Source organism: Ictalurus punctatus, chromosome 16, assembly GCF_001660625.3.
Source record: "Ictalurus punctatus breed USDA103 chromosome 16, Coco_2.0, whole genome shotgun sequence".
Lineage (NCBI taxonomy): Eukaryota > Metazoa > Chordata > Actinopteri > Siluriformes > Ictaluridae > Ictalurus > Ictalurus punctatus.
The window spans coordinates 4,380,001-4,407,545 of record NC_030431.2 but is presented as its reverse complement, the minus strand read 5'-3'; the positions used below and the strand labels follow the sequence as shown (position 1 = coordinate 4,407,545).

General features: G+C 44.4%; 1 protein-coding gene across 2 annotated transcripts in view; it reads right to left on the bottom strand.

The window, feature by feature from the left end:
• The window catches only part of nlgn2b (neuroligin 2b), a 140,751-nt gene that overhangs the window by 63,187 nt on the left and 50,019 nt on the right, over positions 1 to 27,545 (bottom strand). Inside the window, exon 1 of one of the 2 annotated variants that reach the window (XM_017489324.3) lies at positions 3,669 to 4,069. The exons of the other annotated variant lie outside the window; for it this stretch is intronic. The gene's annotated coding sequence lies outside the window, so the exon portion shown is untranslated. Of the gene's footprint in view, positions 1 to 3,668; positions 4,070 to 27,545 lie in introns of those variants that run through there. 2 annotated transcript variants of the gene reach the window in all.

Sequence of the window (27,545 nt, the reverse complement as noted above, 5' to 3'; positions counted from 1 at the left end):
CGAGCGGGAACTGCAATCTGATTGGATGCTGTGTCAATCCGAGCGGGAACTGAAATCTGATTGGTTGCAGTGGCATTCCGAGCGAGGACTGCAATCTGATTGGATGCTGCGTCACTCTGAGCGGGAACTGCAATCTGATTGGTTGCAGTGGCATTCCAAGCGGAAACTGCAATTTGATTTGATGCGATGGCATTCCGAGCGGGAACCGCAATCGGACTGGTTGCTATGACATAATATGCAGGTCTGATGATATACAAACCGTATGAACATGTGAAAATAAAAGAATGATTGCTAAGCTCTGTCACTGGAACCGGTTCTAGCAGTTTTAGAACTTTTCTCAAAATGGCTGCCGTTTTGGTAAAGGCACTAACTTCGTGAAAATCCTCCCTTTCAAAATCTCTCTGCGCTCCATGCCTCTCGCAACACGTTAAACTTTAATCAGCCTGCAGTCCATGCAAGAGTTTCCCAAGATCACACACACACACACACACACACACACAAACACACACACACGCACGCAACACAGCTTGGAGGGAATGCATATAGCGCTTCTGCACAAAGCTAACGCTGCATCCCTCTGCATTATTTATCTCTCGAGAAGCCGGGCTCATCCGCGCTGTTCCATATTGCTCCATCTTACATCAATCTGCATCTCAAACTCTCCGAGCCACAGAGCCATTTTGGGAAAAACCTGGCATGATTCCCAAGATTAATTTTTTTAAAAAGACTAATAACCTATTTTCATAGCATGACTGCAGCGTTTTAAATATACACCTCTGTAGCGAGTAGGTCACCTGTGGGGAGTGTAATGTATGGCACATCACTCATCATTACAGCTAAGCATCACTCTAGCAGAAAGGGAACAGTAAATATTATGCTAATTAGCTAACCAGCTTGCCCTTTATATCACCTGTGTCCCAAAAAGTGTCCAACTGGAGCACAAGGCGAGGAGTGTGTAACAGGACATGCATTCTTTGCCTGATATATAAATGCTCACTGGCTTGCTAACTAGCTTGTATGCTAATTAACTAGCTTGCTGGCTAGCTATGTTACACAAGTATGCGCTTACATCACAAAGGGAGGAGTGTGTTTAGCCTAAAAGCACTTTAGCTCGTTAATCATCTAACATACTAAATAGCTAGCTTGTTGATTATATTAGCTCATACACTTTCTCATGTAGTAGTGCTCATGTAGTGTCCGCTCTGCAGGCTTGCTAACAACCCAGCATGCTAATCGGCTAGCAGAGTAGGGTCACCTTCTGACTGATGTGCGTGTGAGGAAAAGAGACCACTTGCAGCACGAGGAAGAACTTATGTTTTGTACAGACAAAAGATTTTTTTTCATTAAAAAAAAAAAGAAAAGAAAAAAAAGTTTGCTGGCTTGCAAACTACCTAGCGTAGTAATTAACTAGCTCACTGACTAGTTAGCAGGACTGTTTCTATATATATATATATATATATATATATATATAGCCACACACATTAAACATTAGCTAACTTGCCTGTTAACTAGAATTCTACTCAACTAATTAGCTTAATGAAGAGAGCAGAGATCTACAGCAAGCGTTTCAAACGCGAGTGTGCTGGCCTAGCATGCTAATCAGCTAGCATACTGACAAGCTAAAATCTTCAAACCTGACTTGAAACATCTGAGAAAATGGAAAATGGAGGACAACAAAGGAGGGACTCTGTATTTCCTGTGTTTGAGGCCACCAGATTGTGGCTTCGCTTTTCACACTCTTGATGTTGTACCCCCACACCCACACACCCACACCCCCACACCCACACACACACTTAAAAGTTGAATAAGTGGAACGAAAGCTGAGTTTCTGACTTGTTGGAGAAAAGGACAGCTCCAGTACTCAATGGTGGGTACAATTTTAACTTAATTAATACTAATTATTAATTCATAATATCTACCTAATTAAGACATCTGTAGATACTGGGTACTTTATGCATAATTTTACAATAATGTTTGGCAGATACTAAAGTAGTAGTAGGAGTTATAGGGGTGTAACACAATGGCAAAAACTGTATCACTGGAAGTGGGCGTGGCTTAAATCAGAATTATTATTATTTTTTTAATATGAATTCTACCACTATGTTCCTGGAAACATTGAGAAAAAAAAAAGTCCTTTTTCATCCAAAACAATGACAATGACGTCGCCAAACAAATCAGGGAACTATTGTTTATAGTATATTTATATTTATTTATATATACATATATTATACAACGATACCCATCCACGATTTATTTCAGGTTTTCGGTTTGTTACTTTCCAGAAAGATCAGAAAAGTTTGCGATTAGAATCTGCTATGAAGCCGGGAGGGGAAAAAGTGCTTCCGCGAGTCAAAATGGGGTTCTTTAAGCGTCAATTTATGAGATTTTATTTGTTTAATAAATGATGAATCACGATTTTAAAAAAACAACAAAAAAAAACATGCAGAATAAACAATGAACATATACAAAAAGTCAAAATGTTTTTAAATGATTGAAACACGTTTTTTGGACACCCCCAGCAGAGAAACGCTGGCGTGATCACAGCGTGGGCGATACGGAGAGGCGGCTCTATAAATAAAATGGTTTCTTTGGTGAACTTCAGGCCAGATTGTAGAGAAATGTGGTGTAATGTTCGAGCTCCTGTTTGAATCTGTGGAGAAGATATTGTTAGTTTGATCTGAATATTCGCATTCACTACACGAGAGACTAACGGAAAGATCTCGTCATCTGGACTGGGAAGCGGTACGAACGGCGGCGCAAGCGAATGCAGCGTGATCGATATTCCAGAAAAACGTTTTTGTTGGCTTCTACCTGTTTACAGTGAGACGGCGAGGATTTTAGGAACGAAGAAGCACGGTGTTGGTGTAGGTGCTGGGGTTTGAACAGAGAGACGGCCGTGGTGAACAGGACGCAGCGCCGCTGAGTAGTGAACACTTCACTGAGGTGATAATTGGAGCACTACACTAGAGTGTGCACTGAAACAGAGCTGGCCTTGTGCACCGACATGAATCCCGCCTTTGACGGAGCGCCGGTTCACCAGACCGGACCGGCATGTAAATGTGGACCACATCACCACGTCTGCACCATCCCTCATCCCTCATCCTGCTCTGTGTCTGTGTGTGTGTGTCTGTGTGTGTGTGTGTGTGTGTGTAGATTTGGTACTATTGCTCCTGTCCTATTTCACACAAATGACATGTAGGTGCAGAGAGAGGATGATATGAGGAAGAGGATGAGGATGAAGATGAGGATGTGCATCATCATCATCATCATCATCATCATCAGGTGCAAAAAGATGAATAATAAAAAAAGAACCATTGTTGCGTTGCCAGGCAGAAATCCTATCAATCACGTCTCACGATTCAGGTCGTGATGTCACAGCGCTTTGAAGCGAGCCGACCTGATAACACGTATTATATGAATGTATTAACGTGTGCGCGTGAGGCTTCAAAAGCAACAGCGGGTGTTTTTTTTTGTTTTTTTTTTACAAAACCGGATGTAGCGTTGTTGTTGTTTTTTTTAAACACCTTAATGAAGCATCGACACGGTAAAAGTGCGCGAGACTAGACCGATACACTAACGTTACATGACGGAGATTCACGCGCGCGCGCACGCACACACACACACACACACACATACACACACACAGCAACGTTTTGCACAGCTCTTACCCCCCGGTGTTCGGTGTGCACGCGGACGTTTTATTCCATCATCCCATGCGTTTTAGCGCGCGCAGTTCTGTTTTCAGCTTCCCTCTTATTTCCCTCCAAAAAACGGACAGAATCCTCTCTCCTCCTTTCCTCTCCCCTCCTTCCTCCTCCTCTTCCTCAGTGTCTCTCTCTCTCTCTCTCTCTCTCTCTCTCGGATTCCTGCAGGCTGATGATGGAGGAGAAGCGCAGATGAAGCGCTAATAAGAGGAAGAGCCGCGCGCGGTAGAGAGAGAGAGAGAGAGCGCGCGCGTGTGTGTGTGTGTGCACGGCGCGCGTGTGAGATTGCGCGCGCGCGTGTGGATGTGTGCGTGCATACGTTTTTGCGTTTGCTTGCTTGTGCCTCTTGCGTGTGTGTGTGTGTGTGTGTGTGTGTGTGTGTGTGTGTGTCGCATCAGCAGCTCTATTCTTCCTGCGGTCTGATATAAGGCTACATTTCGGAAAAGCACGGACATCACCACACACACACACACACACTTTCACCTGTCTCTCTCTCTCACACAAACATTTTCTTTGCTCTTTCTTCCCTCTCTATTTTCTTCTGCTCACTTTGCCCCTTTTCATCTTTTCTTTTTCTTCCTCTGTCCTCTCTTTCGTTCCCTCACTTTATTTCCATCAGTATTCTCTCTACCTCTGTCTTTCATCTTTCTCACGATACCGTTGTCTCATCTCCTCTCTCTCTCTCTCTCTCTCTCTCTCTCTCTCTCTCTCTCTCTCTTTCTCCGATAAATAACAGTAAATGTTTTATTGCCAGTTTTTTGGGTTATAAAGTTCAGGAATATTAAAGAACAATAAAGAATGAAATTGAATATTGATTCTGTGCCGCTGTAAAAATGGAAAAGTATTACAGCAGCACTTAAACAGGAGGAAAAATAAATAAATAAATAAATAAATAAATAAATAAATAAAGAGATGTACAATAAATTCTTACAGGTCACAGGATAGTAGAGTCACTAACTCGAGTCCTAGATATTTCATTTTCTCCAAACTCCTCAAACTGACCTTTCTAGTTTGGGGCTGGGGCTAAAAGGGAGGGCACTAGGGGGTTGGGCACTGGAGGGAGGGCACTGGAGGGAGAGCAGTTGAGGGAGGACACGGGACGGAGGGCACTAGAGGATTGAGCATTGGGAGGGGGGCACTGGGATGGAGGGCACTGGGAGAGAGGGAACTAGAGGATTGAGCATTGGGAGGGGGGCACTGGGATGGAGGGCACTGGGAGAGAGGGCACTAGAGGATTGAGCATTGGGAGGGGGGCACTGGGATGGAGGGCACTGGAGGATTGAGCATTGGGAGGGGGGCACTGGGATGGAGGGCACTTGAGGGAGGACAAGGGATGGAGGGTACTGGGAGGGAGGGCACTAGAGGGAGGACACTGGGATGAAGGGCACTTGAGGGAGGACATGGGATGGAGGGCACTAGAGGATTGAGCATTGGGAGGGGGGCACTGGGATGGAGGGCACTGGAGGATTGAGCATTGGGAGGGGGGCACTGGGATGGAGGGCACTTGAGGGAGGACAAGGGATGGAGGGCACTGGGAGAGAGGGCACTAGAGGATTGAGCATTGGGAGGGGAGCACTGGGATGGAGGGCACTGGAGGGAGGATACTGAGAAGGAAGGCACGAGGGGCATGGGAGGAACTGGGGCGGAACTGGAGTTGGCGGGGCACTGGGGTCAACACAGTACCTTAGGTTCTATATTCAGTACTGTGTGTGTTCACACCCCGTTCGTGTGGGTGAGATGATTTTGGACGGCCTGCTTTATATCTATCTATCTATCTATCTATCTATCTATCTATCTATCACACACACACACACACACTCACACACACACACACACACACACACACACACACCAGTGACGTGCGGTCAGGGGATCTGTCATTATGAAATGTGAAAAACAAATAATGATTAAAAATAAATAATAAATATTTATCCACTGATCTGTGATAGAAATGTAATTATTGTATGATTCAATCCAATCATTCCAATGATTTTTATAGTCAATATCGCTGAATTTGTGTATTTTCCTGTTCAAATACGGGGAAGGCAGCGACGAGCTGAGCCTCCTCTCGGATTGCACAATCCCTCACAAACTGGGTTGAGCTGCTAATTTTTTTGCTCAACTTGAGCACGTGTAATTGATCTCTCTGTATGTCACCAATGTAATGTTTGTACACAGTTTTATCATATGTCCTCGCATTCCATAGTCTAGGTGATGTATTTCACGTATGTGTATAACTTATTAGTCTTGCTGATCTGACATACCGCGGCAGTGAAAAAGCAGGAGGGGAGGCGGCCAGTACCTCTGCTTCACTGAAGGGGGCGTGTGTGAGCATACAGGCTTGTTCTGCTATTGTTCTTCGTCACGTATTACAGACAAATGGCACTGTGGGTAATATGCTAGCTAAAAAAGTCAAGTAGGGAAAGTCAAGTGCACCGCATCAGTCCGTTTATTTTTATTTTTTGCCCTGACTGCAAAAATGGAAGACACACACACACACACACACACACACACACACACACACACACACACACACACACATATATATATATATATATATATATATATATATATATATATATATATACATACATACATACACGTATATATATATATATATCAGTGACAACGAGTGACAATGTCTGGACTACAACGGGATTTTGTGACTTGAAAAATATACCAAGAAGCCTCAGCAGACATGAAAGTTCAACTACTAACCTTCAAAGCCAAATTGCTTTAAAGACTTTTGGAAGTGCAATGATAGATTTGGCTTTGAACGAACAGCGGAGACTAAATATTATCATCCACAATGCTAAGGTAAAGGAAAACCGAGAGATTTTAAAAGACCTCATTAATGCAACCTGCTTCCTAGCCGAACAGCAGTTAGCATTTCGTGCTAACGATGACAGTACGACCTCTCCTAATCGTGGCAGCCGTGTAGAACTATTACATGCTTTTACTGAGAAAGATGATAGGTTAGCTAGACATTTGGAGACATCCACTGTGTTTTCTGGCTTATCAAACAGAATTCAGAACGATTTAATTGAAGCAATGAGTGATGTGATTAGAAATGATATGAAAAAAAAGGAGATTAATGCAGTCGTATTTGTTGCTGTAGAAGTAGACGAGACAACTGATGTCACAAACAAAGCCCAGATCTGTCATTTTGCGTTCTGTGGCATGAAGGGAGGTGTCCTGTGAAGTGAGGGAGGCATTTTTGGGATTTGATGATGTGAGTAATGACAGATGAGTAAAGGTAAGGCCATGCATACACTGCTGTACAGTCCACGACAAAAATAAAAGACCAGCCCTTTTTTTTTAAATAATAACTTTAAAAAAAATGATATAAAACAAGATAAAAAAAATGAAGTTATTTTAAAGAATAAAACTACATTTGCCTTTTTGTTGTGGACTGTATATATACTTTCATTTGTATTGAATGAGTATGAATTGTGGAATTGTGATGGCAAATTAAGAACACACTGAGGGTGCAGAGCAAATGCGCTCTCTCTGAGCCGCTATAAATTTAACCTTCTTCTTTGGTCAAATATGCACCTTACCCATGTGTGTGTAAAGAATGCCGATATGGGATATGAAACATGACCAGTAGTCAGTGTGCAAGCAGCCGGGTGAACGGTGAATTTATGCTACTCTGTTGAATTCATATATTTGTAAATCTGACTTTGAAAGAGGCAGTGCCTCCCCAGCCACGAACCTCATCGCACGTCACTGACACACACACACACACACACACACACACACACACAATCCCGCGGTACTCTACAGCGGCCCAGAGGTCAAAGGTTACATCAGAACACCGCAATTACAAAAGGGTGGAATGATAAAAGAACAAATAATTTTCAAAAGTTTAAAAATGTTTCAAAAGCTCACAAAATAAACTGAGACAAGGGAGAGAAAATAACAAAAAGAGAAATGAGCAAAGATTAAAAAGTAAGCCATAATTCAAAGGAAAAAAAATGGTGAGAGAGAAAATAGAAAATGAAAGCGAGAAAACATGGAAAGAAATAAAAGTGTCGATAGAGAGAGAATAAATGAGGAAATATTTCCCTCTGCTGGACGAGTGTTGCTACTGCATAACTCACCCCCTCTTCCCCCCCACCCCCCTATTGTGTCTCAATCAGTAAAGGTCACACACCACCTCATAACTCTTGTAGGCTGAAGGAGTCACAATCAGATTTTTTATTTAGAAAACTTTATTTACAAATACATTTTTCAGCTTATGTTTTGTCGTGTTCACAAAAAACATGATGCATGTAAACTTTTGCACTCTGTGATGAGTGGGAGAGGACAGAGAAGAGGTAGAGGATGAAGAACCAGGAGAGGATGGAGAGGATGGAGAAGAAGGAGAAGACGGAGAGGATTGAGAAGAAGGAGACGATGACCAGATGGAGAGGATGGAGAGAATGGAGAAGATGGAGGGGATGGAGAAAATGGAGAAGATGGAGGGGATGGAGAAAATGGAGAAGATGGAGAAGAAGGAGAGGATGGAGGGGATGGAGAAAATGGATAGGATGGAGAAGAAGGAGAGGATGGAGAAGACGGAGAGGATGGTCAGAATGGAAAAGATGATGACAAGATGGAGAGGATTGAGAAGAAGAAGATGATGACCAGATGGAGAGGATGGAGAGAATGGAGAAGATGGAGAAGAAAGAGACGATGGAGAAGATGGAGATGATGACAAGATGGAGAGAATGGAGAAGGTGGAGAGGATGGAGAAGTTGTGGGACACAGGGTGTATTCTCATGCTCGGAGTTTGGCTCATTAGCACACTGTATGATTATAAATACAGAAGTGACGGAGTGTGAACAGGATTAATAAGCGACTTGGAGAGAAATCCAGCTGTCTCACTGCTCAGCTTCTGATACTCACAAATCACTCACTCGCACACACACACACACACACACACACACACACACACACACACACACAATTTGGATATACACATGATATTAGTATTGTATAACGCAATTCCGAAAAGCAGAAAACTTTAGATTATGTGCTTTATACAGATTTACTAGTTAGATATTCAGAAAGAAAGAAAGAAAAAGAAAGAAGGAAAGAAGGTTTGGTGGTTAGGTTCAGAGGGAGTTAAGTGAGTTATATCAATATGTGGACACGAGGGGGCGCCATCATCATAAACACACACACACACACACACACACACACACACACACACACACACATCAGTCTGAATTAACAGCTAAATATTCATATAGTGAATCAGTGAGTCACTGAATCAGTTTGTACTGTTTTCTTTTTTACTGGACATAAAATAAACGACCAACAGGGGGCAGTGTCTGCATGCTTCTCTGCAACACACACACACACACACACACACTCCTAATCCACAGTGACTCTGTTTCGAGTCTGATAGTCACGGTTCGAGTAAGACCATCAAGGAGGAAGAGGAGAGGAGCACAAGAATAAGAAGTGGAACTGCAGAGAGAGGTGGTTTCGGCTTACACACACACACACACTCCTAAGGATGAGAAGGTGTGTGAAGCTGTTTCGCATCATCAGCACAAAGCAAATCTTTCTCTGAGAGGAATTCCCGGCCATGAAGCAAAATTTCCAACTGGGAATAAAAATAATAAATGATATTCTAATGAACGTGAATTGAATATTAAACACAATAACAGGATAATATAATAAAATAAGCACTCGTTCATCTCAGCTCATCTCGTACATCTTTTCCTGGTTCATGCTGTTTATTCTCCCTGCGTTTTCCTTTTTTTTTTTTTTTTTTTAAACTAAAGATTAGTCAGCGATTTTTAAATCAGATCATTTTTTTCCCTCTCAATATTCCAGCAGCTTTAATAAAACATCAACTCAGACCACCAACATCCAACCAATCAGGACCAGGAGGCGGGACCTTCTGCGCTCTGGAATTCTGGATTGTGATTGGTCAGAAGGTGTTGATGAATTTTCTGATGCTGCGAATCAAATCACAGGCTTATATTAACGCGCTCCTTCGAATATGTTATCGTTTCTATAGTAACATCGATTTATGAAGGAAGCTGCACCGTTTAAAAAAAACAAACAAAAAAACTGTAATTGTCAATTGAGCATTTATGGAAGGAGTCTCCAGTGCAAGCACAAAAGTAGAAATTAACATCAAAAGTGCAAAAAGAGTAAAAGTAAAAAAGCACTGACAATATTCATATACTGTATATATAGATATAGAGTGTGTGTGTGTGTGTGTGTGTGTGTGTGTGTGTGTGTGACATCAATATGGCTTTCAGCCAATCAGAATACACTGCAGGCAGAACTGGAGATCTTTTTTTATTGAACAATGATGAAGTTTGTTTGGATAAATACAGAACGTTAAATAAAAATGAGAGGGAGGTGAAGATGAGAGGAGCAAGTGGGAGGAAGAGGGATTTGAACCGAAACAAGGAAAGAACAGAAGCGAATGAGAGATGAAACATTTTTTTAATCGGAGGCAGGACAGGGATAAGCGATCGGGAAAGCCGCCAGACGAACTCGTGTATGAAGAGATGCGCGGGGTTTCAATCTGTCGTGGATAAAAAGATTAAAAGGATTTCCTGGAGCGGGTGATGAACACTCGTCCTCGAGTTGGGGTCATGTGACCTCGTCTGCCCCAGTTACGTAACGGAGTCTTTTGGTCTTTGAAGTTGACCTCGAGTCCACATAATTTCATCAAAAATATTAACGATTTCTCACAAACAATAAGCATCATAAAAAATGTCATAACAATTCTTTGGTGTGAATCGTTTATTAAATGTGAACATACTGTAACATTTATTTACAACAAACACGTAACACTGTCTCAGTTACGCGACTTTTCACTGATTCTCTGTAATTACAGGATTTATGGAACCTATTATTTTATTAAATTGGTTAAAAGGTTAAAGGATGCACTGAGGTGTACGGGCTTATAATACTGAATGAGGGGCATTTATCTGAGGGGTATTAACGGCTGTGGGTGTAGTTAGATAGATTTGTGGTTTGGTAGTTTTGAGAGTGTATTTATAATTACAGGGGGTCATTATTTATGGAGTTATTCATGGTTGCGGAGGTATATAGTTGTAGGGATGTTTGTGGTTGCAGGAATTAGGTATGGGGTATTTGGGGCTGAGAGGGCATTTTGTTGTGTATGTACTGTATTTATCTGTGGTGCAATTTTTTTTAAAGGTTGTTTAGCTTTGAGAGGGTAGTTGTGGTTGAGGGGGTATTTATCTGAGAGGGTAGTTGTGGTTGAGGGGGTATTTATCTGAGAGGGTAGTTGTGGTTGAGGGGGTATTTATCTGAGAGGGTAGTTGTGGTTGAGGGGGTATTTATCTGATAGGGTAGTTGTGGTTGAGGGGGTATTTATCTGAGAGGGTAGTTGTGGTTGAGGGGGTATTTAGCTTTGGGAGGGTAGTTGTGGTTCAGGGGGCAATTAGCTTTGAGAAGGTAGTTGTGGTGGAGGGGGTATTTATCTGAGAGGGCAGTTGTGGTTGAGGGGGTAATTAGCTTTGAGAAGGTAGTTGTGGTTGAGCAGGTATTTAGCTTTGTGTGGGTAGTTGTGGTTGAGGGGGTATTTAGCTTTGAGAGGGTAGTTGTGGTTGAGGGGGTATTTAGCTTTGAGAGGGTAGTTGTGGTTGAGGGGGTATTTACCTATGAGAGGGTAGTTGTGGTTGAGGGGGTATTTAGCTTTGAGAGGGTAGTTGTGGCTGAGGGGGTATTAAGCTTTGAGAGGGTAGTTGTGGTTGAGGGGGTATTTATCTGAGTGGGCAGTTGTGGTTGAGGGGGTATTTAGCTTTGGGAGGGTAGTTGTGGTTGAGCAGGTATTTAGCTTTGGGAGGGTAGTTGTGGTTCAGGGGGGTATTTAGCTTTGGGAGGGTAGTTGTGGTTGAGGGGGGTATTTAGCTTTTGGAGGGTAGTTGTGGTTCAGGGGGGTATTTGTCTGAGAGGGTAGTTGCGGTTGATGGGGTATTTATCTGAGAGGGTAGTTGTGGTTGAGGGGGTATTTATCTGAGAGGGTAGTTGTGGTTGAGGGGGTATTTATCTGAGAGGGTAGTTGTGGTTGAGGGGGGTATTTAGCTTTGGGAGGGTAGTTGTGGTTGAGGGGGGTATTTAGCTTTGAGAGGGTAGTTGTGGTTGAGGGGGTATTTAGCTTTGAGAGGGTAGTTGTGGTTGATGGGGTATTTATCTGAGAGGTTAGTTGTGGTTGATGGGGTATTTATCTGAGAGGGTAGTTGTGGTTGAGGGGGTATTTATCTGAGAGGGTAGTTGTGGTTGAGGGGGTATTTATCTGAGAGGGTAGTTGTGGTTGATGGGGTATTTATCTGAGAGGGTAGTTGTGGTTGATGGGGTATTTATCTGAGAGGGTAGTTGTGGTTGAGGGGGTATTTAGCTTTGAGAGGGTAGTTGTGGTTGAGGGAGTATTTATCTGAGAGAACAGTTGTGGTTGAGGGGGTATTTAGCTTTGAGAGGGTAGTTGTGGTTGAGGGGGTATTTAACTTTGGGAGGGTAGTTGTGGTTGAGGGGGTATTTATCTGAGAGGGTAGTTGTGGCTGAGGGGGTATTAAGCTTTGAGAGGGTAGTTGTGGTTGAGGGGGTATTTATCTGAGAGGGCAGTTGTGGTTGAGGGGGTATTTAGCTTTGGGAGGGTAGTTGTGGTTCAGGGGGGTATTTGTCTGAGAGGGTAGTTGCGGTTGATGGGGTATTTATCTGAGAGGGTAGTTGTGGTTGAGGGGGTATTTATCTGAGAGGGTAGTTGTGGTTGAGGGGGTATTTATCTGAGAGGGTAGTTGTGGTTGATGGGGTATTTATCTGAGAGGGTAGTTGTGGTTGAGGGGGTATTTATCTGAGAGGGTAGTTGTGGTTGAGGGGGTATTTATCTGAGAGAACAGTTGTGGTTGAGGGGGTATTTAACTTTGAGAGGGTAGTTGTAGTTGAGGGGGTATTTATCTGAGAGGGCAGTTGTGGTTGAGGGGGTATTTAGCTTTGAGAGGGTAGTTGTGGTTGAGGGGGGTATTTAGCTTTGGGAGGGTAGATGTGGTTGAGGGCGTATTTAGCTTTGAGAGGGTAGTTGTGGTTGATGGGGTATTTATCTGAGAGGGTAGTTGTGGTTGAGGGGGTATTTATCTGAGAGGGTAGTTGTGGTTCAGGGGGGTATTTAGCTTTGAGAGGGTAGTTGTGGTTGAGGGGGTATTTATCTGAGAGAACAGTTGTGGTTGAGGGGGTATTTAGCTTTGAGAGGGTAGTTGTGGTTGAGGGGGTATTTAACTTTGGGAGGGTAGTTGTGGTTGAGGGGGTATTTATCTGAGAGGGTAGTTGTGGCTGAGGGGGTATTTATCTGAGAGGGTAGTTGTGGCTGAGGGGGTATTAAGCTTTGAGAGGGTAGTTGTGGTTGAGGGGGTATTTATCTGAGAGGGCAGTTGTGGTTGAGGGGGTATTTATCTGAGAGGGTAGTTGTGGTTGAGGGGGTATTTATCTGAGAGGGTAGTTGTGGTTGAGGGGGTATTTATCTGAGAGGGTAGTTGTGGTTGAGGGGGGTATTTAGCTTTGGGAGGGTAGTTGTGGTTGAGGGGGGTATTTAGCTTTGAGAGGGTAGTTGTGGTTGAGGGGGTATTTAGCTTTGAGAGGGTAGTTGTGGTTGATGGGGTATTTATCTGAGAGGTTAGTTGTGGTTGATGGGGTATTTATCTGAGAGGGTAGTTGTGGTTGAGGGGGTATTTATCTGAGAGGGTAGTTGTGGTTGAGGGGGTATTTATCTGAGAGGGTAGTTGTGGTTGATGGGGTATTTATCTGAGAGGGTAGTTGTGGTTGATGGGGTATTTATCTGAGAGGGTAGTTGTGGTTGAGGGGGTATTTAGCTTTGAGAGGGTAGTTGTGGTTGAGGGAGTATTTATCTGAGAGAACAGTTGTGGTTGAGGGGGTATTTAGCTTTGAGAGGGTAGTTGTGGTTGAGGGGGTATTTAACTTTGGGAGGGTAGTTGTGGTTGAGGGGGTATTTATCTGAGAGGGTAGTTGTGGCTGAGGGGGTATTAAGCTTTGAGAGGGTAGTTGTGGTTGAGGGGGTATTTATCTGAGAAGGCAGTTGTGGTTGAGGGGGTATTTAGCTTTGGGAGGGTAGTTGTGGTTCAGGGGGGTATTTGTCTGAGAGGGTAGTTGCGGTTGATGGGGTATTTATCTGAGAGGGTAGTTGTGGTTGAGGGGGTATTTATCTGAGAGGGTAGTTGTGGTTGAGGGGGTATTTATCTGAGAGGGTAGTTGTGGTTGATGGGGTATTTATCTGAGAGGGTAGTTGTGGTTGAGGGGGTATTTATCTGAGAGGGTAGTTGTGGTTGAGGGGGTATTTATCTGAGAGAACAGTTGTGGTTGAGGGGGTATTTAACTTTGAGAGGGTAGTTGTAGTTGAGGGGGTATTTATCTGAGAGGGCAGTTGTGGTTGAGGGGGTATTTAGCTTTGAGAGGGTAGTTGTGGTTGAGGGGGGTATTTAGCTTTGGGAGGGTAGATGTGGTTGAGGGCGTATTTAGCTTTGAGAGGGTAGTTGTGGTTGATGGGGTATTTATCTGAGAGGGTAGTTGTGGTTGAGGGGGTATTTATCTGAGAGGGTAGTTGTGGTTCAGGGGGGTATTTAGCTTTGAGAGGGTAGTTGTGGTTGAGGGGGTATTTATCTGAGAGAACAGTTGTGGTTGAGGGGGTATTTAGCTTTGAGAGGGTAGTTGTGGTTGAGGGGGTATTTAACTTTGGGAGGGTAGTTGTGGTTGAGGGGGTATTTATCTGAGAGGGTAGTTGTGGCTGAGGGGGTATTTATCTGAGAGGGTAGTTGTGGCTGAGGGGGTATTAAGCTTTGAGAGGGTAGTTGTGGTTGAGGGGGTATTTATCTGAGAGGGCAGTTGTGGTTGAGGGGGTATTTAGCTTTGAGAGGGTAGTTGTGGTTGAGGGGGTATTTAGCTTTGGGAGGGTAGTTGTGGTTGAGGGGGGTATTTAGCTTTGGGAGGGTAGTTGTGGTTGAGGGGGGTATTTAGCTTTGGGAGGGTAGTTGTGGTTCAGGGGGGTGTTTGTCTGAGAGGGTAGATGTGGTTGATGGGGTATTTATCTGAGAGGGTAGTTGTGGTTGAGGGGGGTATTTAGCTTTGGGAGGGTAGTTGTGGTTCAGGGGGGTGTTTGTCTGAGAGGGTAGATGTGGTTGATGGGGTATTTATCTGAGAGGGTAGTTGTGGTTCAGGGGGGTATTTAGCTTTGAGAGGGTAGTTATGGTTGATGGGGTATTTATCTGAGAGGGTAGTTGTGGTTGAGGGGGTATTTAGCTTTGGGAGGGTAGTTGTGGTTGAGGGGGTATTTAGCTTTGGGAGGGTAGTTGTGGTTCAGGGGGGTATTTAGCTTTGGGAGGGTAGTTGTGGCTGAGGGGGGTATTTAGCTTTGGGAGGGTAGTTGTGGTTCAGGGGGGTATTTAGCTTTGGGAGGGTAGTTGTGGTTGAGGGGGTATTTATCTGAGAGGGTAGTTGTGGTTGATGGGGTATTTATCTGAGAGGGTAGTTGTGGTTGAGGGGGTATTTATCTGAGAGGGTAGTTGTGGTTCAGGGGGGTATTTAGCTTTGAGAGGGTAGTTGTGGTTGATGGGGTATTTATCTGAGAGGGTAGTTGTGGTTGATGGGGTATTTATCTGAGAGGGTAGTTGTGGTTGAGGGGGTATTTATCTGAGAGGGTAGTTGTGGTTGAGGGGGTATTTAGCTTTGAGAGGGTAGTTGTGGTTGAGGGGGTATTTATCTGAGAGGGTAGTTGTGGTTGAGGGGGTATTTAGCTTTGAGAGGGTAGTTGTGGTTGATGGGGTATTTATCTGAGAGGGTAGTTGTGGTTGAGGGGGTATTTATCTGAGAGGGTAGTTGTGGTTCAGGGGGGTATTTAGCTTTGAGAGGGTAGTTGTGGTTGAGGGGGTATTTATCTGAGAGAACAGTTGTGGTTGAGGGGGTATTTAGCTTTGAGAGGGTAGTTGTGGTTGAGGGGGTATTTAACTTTGGGAGGGTAGTTGTGGTTGAGGGGGTATTTATCTGAGAGGGTAGTTGTGGCTGAGGGGGTATTTATCTGAGAGGGTAGTTGTGGCTGAGGGGGTATTAAGCTTTGAGAGGGTAGTTGTGGTTGAGGGGGTATTTATCTGAGAGGGTAGTTGTGGCTGAGGGGGTATTAAGCTTTGAGAGGGTAGTTGTGGTTGAGGGGGTATTTATCTGAGAGGGCAGTTGTGGTTGAGGGGGTATTTAGCTTTGAGAGGGTAGTTGTGGTTGAGGGGGTATTTAGCTTTGGGAGGGTAGTTGTGGTTGAGGGGGGTATTTAGCTTTGGGAGGGTAGTTGTGGTTGAGGGGGGTATTTAGCTTTGGGAGGGTAGTTGTGGTTCAGGGGGGTGTTTGTCTGAGAGGGTAGATTTGGTTGATGGGGTATTTATCTGAGAGGGTAGTTGTGGTTCAGGGGGGTATTTAGCTTTGAGAGGGTAGTTATGGTTGATGGGGTATTTATCTGAGAGGGTAGTTGTGGTTGAGGGGGTATTTATCTGAGAGGGCAGTTGTGGTTGAGGGGGTATTTAGCTTTGGGAGGGTAGTTGTGGTTCAGGGGGGTATTTAGCTTTGGGAGGGTAGTTGTGGCTGAGGGGGGTATTTAGCTTTGGGAGGGTAGTTGTGGTTCAGGGGGGTATTTAGCTTTGGGAGGGTAGTTGTGGTTGAGGGGGTATTTATCTGAGAGGGTAGTTGTGGTTGAGGGGGGTATTTATCTGAGAGGGTAGTTGTGGTTGATGGGGTATTTATCTGAGAGGGTAGTTGTGGTTGAGGGGGTATTTATCTGAGAGGGTAGTTGTAGTTGAGGGGGTATTTATCTGAGAGGGTAGTTGTGGTTGATGGGGTATTTATCTGAGAGGGTAGTTGTGGTTGATGGGGTATTTATCTGAGAGGGTAGTTGTGGTTGATGGGGTATTTATCTGAGAGGGTAGTTGTGGTTGATAGGGTATTTATCTGAGAGGGTAGTTGTGGTTGAGGGGGTATTTATCTGAGAGGGTAGTTGTGGTTGAGGGGGTATTTAGCTTTGGGAGGTTTTGTTCCTCTCCTCTGTGTTATCAGCTCTACTGTTCTCAGCCAATCAGAATGCACGGTTCTGACGCAATCCATCCTCCATCCGTCTTTCTCGTGTCCTTGTCTTCTACTTCCATCCATCTTCATTTTCTTCTCTTTCTACTTTGTTTTTTTTCTCTTTCAGTGTTTCCTGCCCACTTCTTCGCTCGTGTCCGGATCCCTGACTGTATTCCTCCCTCGTTTCCTCTCTCGCTCTCTCACTCGCTTCTCCAACACATTAAAACTCTAATCCGAGGTGAAGGAATGTGGACAGTGTGTGTGAGGGTTATTCCGGGTTTTTCCGACCCGCGTCAGATCTGCTCTCTCCGTCTCGCTGTGTGTTAATTAAACATTTCTTTTAAATGATATATTTCTTTGCAATTCCAAAAGAGAGAGCTGTAATTAACCGAGCCATCCGGAGCTTTGAAGTGAAATTGCTTCAGTGACGTTGGTGAGGGGAAAAAAAAGAACAGGATTAGAAGTCGACTCACTCACTTCTCTCTCTCTCTCTCTCTCTCTCTCTCTCTCTCTCTCTCTCTCTCTGAAACAGCACTCATCTGTCTCTTCTGTTCATCCACTGATCCTCATTTTTATTCCTCCTGTCAGGTCAACCTTTGCTTCTCTTCCTTCTCTCTCTCTCTCTCTCCTCGTCTGATAATCGTCCTATGGTTGTAGGGGCTTTAGGGGGTATTTATGGTTGCAGGAGCTTTAGGGGTATTAGCGGTTGAGGAGGCGTAGACTTATGCGGTTAATTATGGTTAGGGTATAATTAGTTTTGGGGGTATTTGTAGTTAAATGAGTATTTACTTATAGTGTTATTTGTGATTCGAGGTGACTGTAAGCTTTGCTTGGGTATTTGTGGTTGAAGGGGTATTTAGTTATGGGGTTATTTGTAGCTGAGTGAGCGTTTAGCGTTGGGGTTATTTGTGCTCGAGGGGGTCATCTAACTTCGAGAGGAATTTGGGATTGAGGGGGTATTTCACCATGGGGTTGTTTGTTAATTACTTACGAGGTATATTGTTTGAAGGGGTATTTAAGTCAGAGTTAGTGTTTGGGGTTATATGTGGTTGAAAAGATATCAAGTTATTTGTTATGGTACAGAGATAGCGTTTACATTTTGTGGTCGAGGGAACACTTTGCTTCGGGGGAGGGTATTTATGGTTGACGGGACGTTTAGTTATGAGGTTATTTGTGGCCAAGGGGGGTAGGTATCTGTGTGTGTGGTGGTGGGGGGGGGCATTTAGTTTTGAGGGAACTTTGTGGCTGTGGAGGCATGAACTCTGAATGTATTTGAATGTATTTGTGCACGGGGTTATGGAGGGATAGGTACGGAATTGAAGACTTCCGTACCTCAAGACACGCCCGACATTCACATTTTTGTAATTAAAACCACGCCCACTTCTGTAATCTTACTGAACCAACGAGAGCAGACACATGTAGGCATTTATATATTATATATAACAAACATTGCTGTATGGATTACACGGTAACCTGTGATAAACACTTGGGTAATTATCATATGATGAGCTTTCAGTATAAAGCTGTGAGAGAGCGAGAGAGAGAGAGAGAGAGAGAGATAGCTGGAGGATGAGTGTGACAGCAAAGGGAATAATCACACCATTGTGATACTGGGAACAAATAAACACGTCCAGCGGAGCAGAGTGGATTCGGATCAGTGCTCCTGAGGAAGACACGAGAAGAAGAAGAAGAAGAAGAAAAAGAATGCGCTCGCTCTGAACGTCTCCTTTATTATTATTTTTTTCGTATTTGAAATGGAAATCTTCAGGAAATGTAGCACACATCGTTAGCTTAATGTATGTAAACTGCTCCGGCGATCTCCTGCATACATCGTATTGAAACGGTAACAGATGTACGCTCGCGTCTTTTAACGACCAACTGCTGATACGGAGTCAATTAGCACCGCCCCCTTCGTGTCCCGATATTACCCTCCGCTTCGGCGCTGAAAATGATTATTACGAGAACATATGGATCCGCTCGCTCGGGCACAGAAGGGTATTTTGGACTCTTCGGGACGCCTGCAGCAGCTTGCATAGCTCACATCCGCGCTGTAGTTATTAAACAATCCGTCACTCTTATCCTCCTTTATTATTACAGGCCCCGTTCTCCGGATCAGAACGCAAACGCAAAGCGGTTCTTCCTCCAGCCATCTGCTCGGGAGGTATCCCGACGTACAAACGTACGCTTTGTAAGAAATGAGACAAAAACCTGGAAATCCCTATTCAGACTGGATTAGTTCATCAGTAATAAATTACATCTGTAACAGAGTCCTTTACGAAACTCTCACGTCTGGACAGCGAAATAAATGACCACGTGGACTGCACGCAAACGTCACGAGTACAGCTAAAAGCTCTGTTTACCAACAAACATTGCTGCGAAAGAGCGCACACGTAGCACGTCACGTGACGGAAGCAGCCGTTGTTGCCTAGTTACACACACCATCACCATAAACACACTCCTCGCTGCATTTCAGCTTTAATTTCAGCTTAACGTTAAAGCTTTTACGCTTAAATACTGAAAACTCATCACTGCCATGTGTTACGCTCATCCGCCATGCTTGCAGCTTGAATTAGACGAAGCAAACGTCACAAAACTCCACCCCCGTCGCACAAGGTATTGTGCGTCAGCTGATAAAGTGTAACATTAGCTGATAAAGTGTCCACGGATCCACGCGTGGAAAATCTACCAGAAAAACAGTAGACCGTCCGGGTACCGTTGCGATCCTCATGTCAACATACTACGATTTGGGACGCACTCGCTCTAATCTCGGATACTGTTTAGGACGCGTAGCAGGCGGATCAAACATAAATTTTTTCTTATTTTTAAAAAGAATCATGACGAGAGTCTTAGTGCATTCATAACACACACAGAACACACGTATACCTGTTTCACATCATTTTCAGCGACGGAAAACAGCGACGAAGGAGATAACAGGGTGTAGACAGGGCGGAGCCGAGGCAGAAACCAGGAGATAACAGGGTGTAGACAGGGCGGAGCCGAGGCAGAAACCAGGAGATAACAGGGTGTAGACAGGGCGGAGCCGAGGCAGAAACCAGGAGATAACAGGGTGTAGACAGGGCGGAGCCGAGGCAGAAACCAGGAGATAACATGGTGTAGACAGGGCGGAGCCGAGGCAGAAACCAGGAGATAACAGGGTGTAGACAGGGCGGAGCCGATTCACAGGAAAACTGAATCATAAGGACGATCTCGGCATCTGCGTATCTGGGAGTCATTATGATTTTAGAAGCCGGATGATGAAGGAAGTGAACTAATGTTTAAAACGTCATGACATCAGAGAAAGCGGAAATTTCTGTAGAGAAACAAGTGGCTGCTTACATTCTTGCTCTTTTTTACTCCCACACACACTTCTCTTTCTCTCTCTCTCTCTCTCTCTCTCTCTCTCTCTCTCTCTCTCTCTCTGTATCAGCACCCACACACTCCTCTATGCCGAGCATCTGTGGGCTGATTTGCATCCGATTTGGAAATCTCATATTAATATGTGCATTCACTGAGCCTGGTAGGACGCCTGCTTAGCAGGAGCATTCCCACTGAGATGATTGAGTGACAGCGTGTGTGTGTGTGTGTGTGTGTGTGTGTGTGTGTGTGTGTGTGTGTGTGTGTGTGTGAGAGAGAGAGAGAGAGAGAGAGAGAGGGGGGGATATCCTCTCTTCAGTATGCATGGCCCAGATTTTGGATGTAGGGCTGATATCAGGGGAAAACATGAAGGTCAAAAGGACGCCGATTAAAACCTCCTTCTGTCGTGTTTGGATTGTAATCACCACCAAAAAAATGTTCAAATAAACAAAAAATGAAGATCTATGTATGGCAATCTAAAGTCAGAGAACTAGCGTCAGCCTCCCGTCGCGTCACATCTATAAAAGGTTTCGCACAAAACAACCCCGCAAAGTCACCAGCTGACGGTGGAGACGTAAGCCCGTACACGCCTTGCATGTATGAAAGGAAACACTGTAGCGCTCCGCACCAGCAGGGGGCAGTGTCGTTTCAAATCAGTCATGTCAACGAAGAGTATTGCGCAAAACGTGTGCTTTGCGTTTTCGTTTCTCGCTTTTTGCTCGCATTTTAGCTCCTCCTCCTGAAAGGAAACCGCGAGAGGAGGAATCGAGGGCAAACTTATTCGCCGGTTGGGACGCGTCAAAGCGACACCGCGTATTTACGACGTGCCGTGTTGCACCTACGGGCAAATGTTATTCGTTCGTAAAGATTCGAGTAACATCTACCCACTCTTCAGTGCAGTAGCGTGCAGTTCGGGACACTGCCACGTACAAGATGGCGTTTTGACACCGTTATTAATCTGTTTCGACCTACAACTGACCATTTCCTACATGCCGTACACGCGTGACACAGAGCTGTGATTTCAGCAACCGTATAAAAAAATAATGCTTGGAATAAGCAGCAGAGATCACCGGTGCCTCTGTTGCGTGTACCTAACTAGTATAGCTAGCTTGCTTTGCTAATCGAACCTATTATGCGAGTCAAACAACTGATTTTCATGCTAATTAATGTGTTAACTAGTTAGCTTTATATATATACACACACACACACACACACACACACACACACACTGTAGATACTACACAGATTCTCATCAGAACTGAAAAAAAGAAAACAAGCCACGCCCGTTAGCGACAGTAGCCATCGCTACACAACCGTTACATCTCGCTAGCATGAGCGTAGAGTAATACACAGTGTTACGCTACGTAGCTTTCTAAGTCATGTGTCAGATATTTCTATAATGCAGCGACGTTTCTCTGTGGAACCGAGCGAGGTATTTTTCTGCAGCTACTTACTCTCTTTCCAGCTACTTCTATGACAACAACTGGGCGTAATGTTTCGAAAGGGTATTAGATATTTATTTACGTTTCTCTAACAGATTTGAATAAATCCAGGTAGCTTATTTACTAGTGAGCTAATTAGCTAGCATTTGGGAACAGTTACAATCTAGAAGACAGGTTAGTTTGGCGAATTATTGCGAGGGGGGGGTGGGGAATCCCGTCGTCTTAAATTCATATTCCTCTAAAAAGACCTCATTAACACTAAAACTTGGCTGCTTCCTGTTGCTGTTCGTATTTCAGACTTCAGACAGTGCAGAGAAATGAAATCTGGACGTGCCTAAGCGAGCGATGGAAGAACGTGGAGTGGGAATACATCAGTAATTAGCGGCGTTACACCTCAGACGACGGTGTTATATTCACGCCCTTTTTGCCGGGTAATGAAGCGGTGACCTTGTAGGACGGTCGCTCAGACGCGGCGTGCCCGCTACATTTACTGCGTCTCGTGTAATTGCTTTTTTAAACGGTGAGATAGAAGCGATCTCGGCTTTATGGAGCTCAGTGGATGGTGTGATGTGGTGTAATATAGAGCTCAGTAAGTCTGTGCGACAAGCTAACTCCGTCCACGAGCGCCTCTGAAGCACATGCAGATAAATATGCAGATTAGGAACAGATTAGGATTATTGTTAAACCAAAGCCTTCATACCAAACAAAATGTGTATGTAAGGATAAATAAATAAATAAATAAATAAATAAATAAGCATAAGTACCATTAGTTAGCCGGCTAGCAGGCACTAGCAAGCTGACCTACTGCTAGCTAACATTTGTTAGTTACCTAGCGATAATATAAAAAATATATTTAAAAATAGATTAATCAGTTGTGTTCAAATTTTCTAGCAATGCTGGTCAGCTCATCTCTTGCTAGTCATATATTGCTAACCTGGACCAAGTTAACTCATGAGCACTAGTAAGCTTATCCACTGCTAGCTAGCATTTGTTAGTTACCTAGCGATAACATTAAAAATATATATTTGAAATGTAATTAATTGCTTTCAAATGATCTAGTAATGCTAGTCAGCTCATCTATTGCTAGTCGATGAGTCACCTGGCCCATCGCTAACAACTTAACTCATGAGCACTAGCAAGCTCATCCACTGCTGGCTAGTGTTAATCAATCAACTAGCCTGCTGCTAGCTAGCATTTGTTAGTTACCCAGCAATAAAATAGATATATATATATATAAAAAATTAAATGAATTCAAATGATCTAGATATGTTAGTCAGCTCATCTTTTGCCATCAGTGTTAATCAGTCAACTAGCCTAATGCTAGCTACCGTTAGCTTGTTAGCTAGCAAACATTAGAAAGCTCATCTAGCTAACTCACTGGAGGTTGTTCATTAGCCATCAAGCATGCTAACTAGTGTTTTTAGGATGTTAGTCAGCTCAGTCTTTGCTACGTGAGCTAACAATTCAAACTGTGATGCTAGCAAGCGAGTTAAACAGTAAATGTAACGTGACGTGTCGTTATTTAATAAATAAGAATAGTAATCGTCATCGGAATCGTTGGTAGAAGAGGAATAAAACACTTTCCTGGCAGAAAATAAAGGACTTTGGTCTGTAAACAGTGACAGCGCTTTATCACACCACCCTGTCGTTGACTATTTTCCTGTAACTACGTGACACGCAGCGTGTTATCGCTTACTTAACGAAGCTGTGTGTTGTTATTCGTGGCGTTAATTTAAACTGGGCTTCGTATTAAATCGCACATGATCCTGTACTTTAGTCCTTGACATTTAGCGAGTCGTAATATAATACCACACGAGTCACGTGAAATAATAATAACTTTAAAAAAAGACGACATCATTTCACAACGTTAAAGATGAAATAAAGTGAAAAATTGGGGCCAGTGAATGTCAACCGAACCGAGCGAGCGTCCGAGGTTCTATTTATAGCGCTCTTCACCGATCCGCTCGTGTTGCGTTAGACAGAACGGCACCGTCGCCATCGCGCCGGATTACATCCCGCTGCTGTGAGAATTATAATCTCTCCCCCTTCCTCCGACTCTTCCGTCAGAATCCATCACGCCGTTTATATGGAAAAGAGTTTGGCCTGGACAGTTTTCCATTAAAACACCTTTGTTGTTCCGAGCCAACCGGATCACTCGCCAAATTCCTGCCACTCATCCCGAGTAAAAGCAAACGGAGGATCGATTAATGTGATTAAAAAAGTTAGACGCACTAATCAAACCCCCGAACCCTTCACCTTTAATCACAATCAGTGCTTCGGAGCGCTTTGTACTCTCTCGCTCGGTGTTATAAACATGTTAGACCGAGAAATAAAACACAAAGAAATCGTTCTGGAAAGATTCCTGCTTTAAGTTTACAGCTAAAGACAGAAAGTAAAGACATTTTATCTAGAAAAGGTCGTTTTAATTCAAGAAAAAGATCAACAGGACATTGTACGAACACAAAGCTCATCTCTGCGTGGAATTTAACTTTTAACTCCAGTGACCCAGAGCTTAAACTAAACTTCAACTTCAACACTAATAAAACGTTTTTAGCTAGAAATCTGCTCACAGCGGGTGGCTTTTACTGGAATTTACTTAATACACATGTTATAACATGGAGTTTTAACTATATATATATATATATATATAAAACTAACTTCCCCCCCTCCCCCTCCTCTCTATCCCCTCTCTCTCCTCCTCACTCTCTCCCCTCCCTCTCTCTCCCCATCCCCTCTCTCCCTCCCTCCCTCTCTCTTCCCTTCCCTTCTCTCCCTCCCTCTCTCTCTCTCCCCTCCCCCTCCGTCTCTCCTCCTCCGTCTCTCCCCCTCCTCTCTCTCCCCTCTCTCTCCCCTCCCTCTCTCCCCCCTTCCCCTCTCTCCCTCCCTCCCTCTCTCCCTCCCTCTCTCTCCCCCCCTCCCCTCTCTCCGCTTCCCCTCTCTCCCTCCCTCTCTCTCCCCCTCCCCTCTCTCCGCTTCCCCTCTCTCCCTCCCTTTCTTTCCCTCCCTCTTCCTCCCTCTCCCTCTCCCCCCCTCCCCTCTCTCCCTCCCTCCCTCTCTCCCTCCCTCTCTCTCCCCCCCTCCCCTCTCTCCGCTTCCCCTCTCTCCCTCCCTCTCTCTCCCCCTCCCCTGTCTCCGCTTCCCCTCTCTCCCTCCCTCTCTCTCCCCCTCCCCTCTCTCCGCTTCCCCTCTCTCCCTCCCTTTCTTTCCCTCCCTCTTCCTCCCTCTCCCTCTCCTTCCCTCCCTCTCTCTCCCTCCCCTCCCCCTCCCCTCTCTCCCTCCCTCTCTCTCCCCCTCCCCTCTCTCCGCTTCCCCTCTCTCCCTCCCTTTCTTTCCCTCCCTCTTCCTCCCTCTCCCTCTCCTTCCCTCCCTCTCTCTCCCTCTCCCTCTCTCCCCATCTCCTTCCCTCCCTCTCTCTCTCCCCCCCTCTCTCCATGCCTCCCTCCCTCTCTCCATCTTCCTCCCTCCCTCTCTCCCTCCCCCATCTCTCCTTCCCTCTCTCACTCCCCCTATCTCTCCCTCACTCTCTCTCTTTCCCTCTCTCCCTCTTCCTCCCTCCATCTCCCTCTCCTCCCTCTCTCTCTCTTCCTCCCTCCCTCCCCCTCTCCCTCTCCTCCCTCTCCCTCTCTTCCTCCCTCTCTCTCGCTCATTTAGTGTGCAGACGAAAGAAACCTCTCACTAGATTAACTCTGATAACACTGCTGTGAAGACGCACTGTGCACACACACACACACACACACACACACACACACACACACACACACACACACACACACACACACTCCTTTTTTCTTTTTCTTAATTTTTACAGATTAAGAGTAAAATTAATCTTTTGTACTTAAATACTTTTTTTTCCTCCCTCCTCTTAATTCCTCTGAGGCAAAAAGCGATGCAATGAGACGGAGAGAATCTAAAGAGGGGATTGATTCGGATTTGGAGGAGTGTAACCTGAGGGCATGGCTCGCTAAAATCTCCTCTCTCTTTCTCTCTCTCTCTTCAAAACAAACTCACAACACCCTCACAGCAGCAAAGAAATACACCACAATAATCCACAATAAACTTGAATAACGGGATGATCTGGACTCGACTGTCAGTTTTGCTAAAAAATACTAATAACTGACAACTTACATCATTTACATATTCAAAGGAGTAATGAAGAGACTAAAAACTGAAAATACAACTGACCAGTTTCTCAACACCTTTACTAATAATACAGTTTTTCAATCAAAGGACCTATTAATTAAACCAAAATATGAACAACTGCCAAACTATACAACTTAACTGAACATTTTTCTTACAGATATTTACTAATGACGAGACAATTTTGCCAGATGACACTAGTGACACGGTGTGTTTGACTGAACTTTACTAATAATTGAGAAGGTTTGCTAGAAATGTTGCATTTTTTCACACTTTTCTCCAAAAATACACTCGTGTTGAGAGTTTATCAAATTTACTGTCAGTTTTGCTAAAAATAAATAAATAAATACGCTAACTGGACAACTGGACACATTACATAATATGTAATGAGTGTGAGCTGGGGGAATGAGTGGGGTGTGTGTGTGTGTGTGTATGTCACCCCCTGACACTGTCTATGTCTCACACATTGGTTAAGACAGACAGCCGTCTTCCTTTCCACGCAGTGTCTCCCAACATGCCATAAAACACACTCGTGTCTCACACTGTGAGCAGAGACCACACTCTCCTTTAGTTGGATTGATTCGTGATTAGCATTGAGATGCTAACGCTAAGAGATGTCTGGACTCTATTGATTCTCTCACAAAGCAGTACTGAGAGAGAGAGAAAGGGACAGAGAGATGGGGAGAGGGGGAGAGAGAGGGGGGGGGAAGAGAGAGAGAGGGGGGGGAGAGAGAGAAATAGAGAGATTTTAATCATCGTCTATTCATCCACTACACAGCTACACAATACTTGTACGGGGTAATTTCCTGTTAAACGCGTGAGGTTTCTGAATCGTGTTTTTACACTTCTAAATTCGTATTTCACATCTCTCATAAAAACTTTTGGACCCACCCCCTTAGCGGTGCTTCTACTTGGCCCCACCCCTCAGTTTTTTACAACGGAGTGCTGTGAGAAAGGTCGAACGATTCTGCTGAAATAACGTCTAGCAAATGCATCACGCTTTTGCCTTTCTTTCTTTCTTTCTTTCTTTTCTGTACAAGGAAAAACAAAGAAAAGGATAAAGAGAAAGTCCAAGAAATGATTGAAAAATCTATATAACAGAAAGAAAGAAAGAAAGAAAGAAAGAAAGAAAACTGAAAATAAAAGAATTATTGAACAAAAACGGGGGGAGGGGGGAGAACAGTATTACGGCAATGTCGTTCTGATTGATGCTGGAATTAAAAGAGCCTTGAAGCTCCGCCCACATTCCAGCCACATGACACACCTACGTCCACACACATGCTGTCCGGTTCTCTTTTAATGTACAGCTGTGGGTTCAGTGAGGAAATTTCCTCTGGGATACAGCAGAGTTTCTCCATTAATCTGACAACATGCCATGGACTGTCTCTCTCTCACACACACACACACACACACACACACACACACACACACACACACACACACACACACACACACGCTGTAATGTGATGTAATGTTGGCTAATGAAGCGTCTCTGACACACACAGAGAGAAAAGATGAATGATTTACCCTGAAGAGCTGCACTACGATTCACGTTATCTCATAGCAGCACACTGAAACAGTCACACTGTGACATCATCACTCATCATCACTCACCCCCCAGCAGCACACACACACACATACCCCACTCACCCCCCAGCAGCACACACACACACCCCACTCATCCCCCAGCAGCACACACACACATACCCCACTCACCCCCCAGCAGCACACACACACACACCCCACTCACCCCCCAGCAGCACACACACACACACACACACTCACCCCCCAGCAGCACACACACACACACCCCACTCAT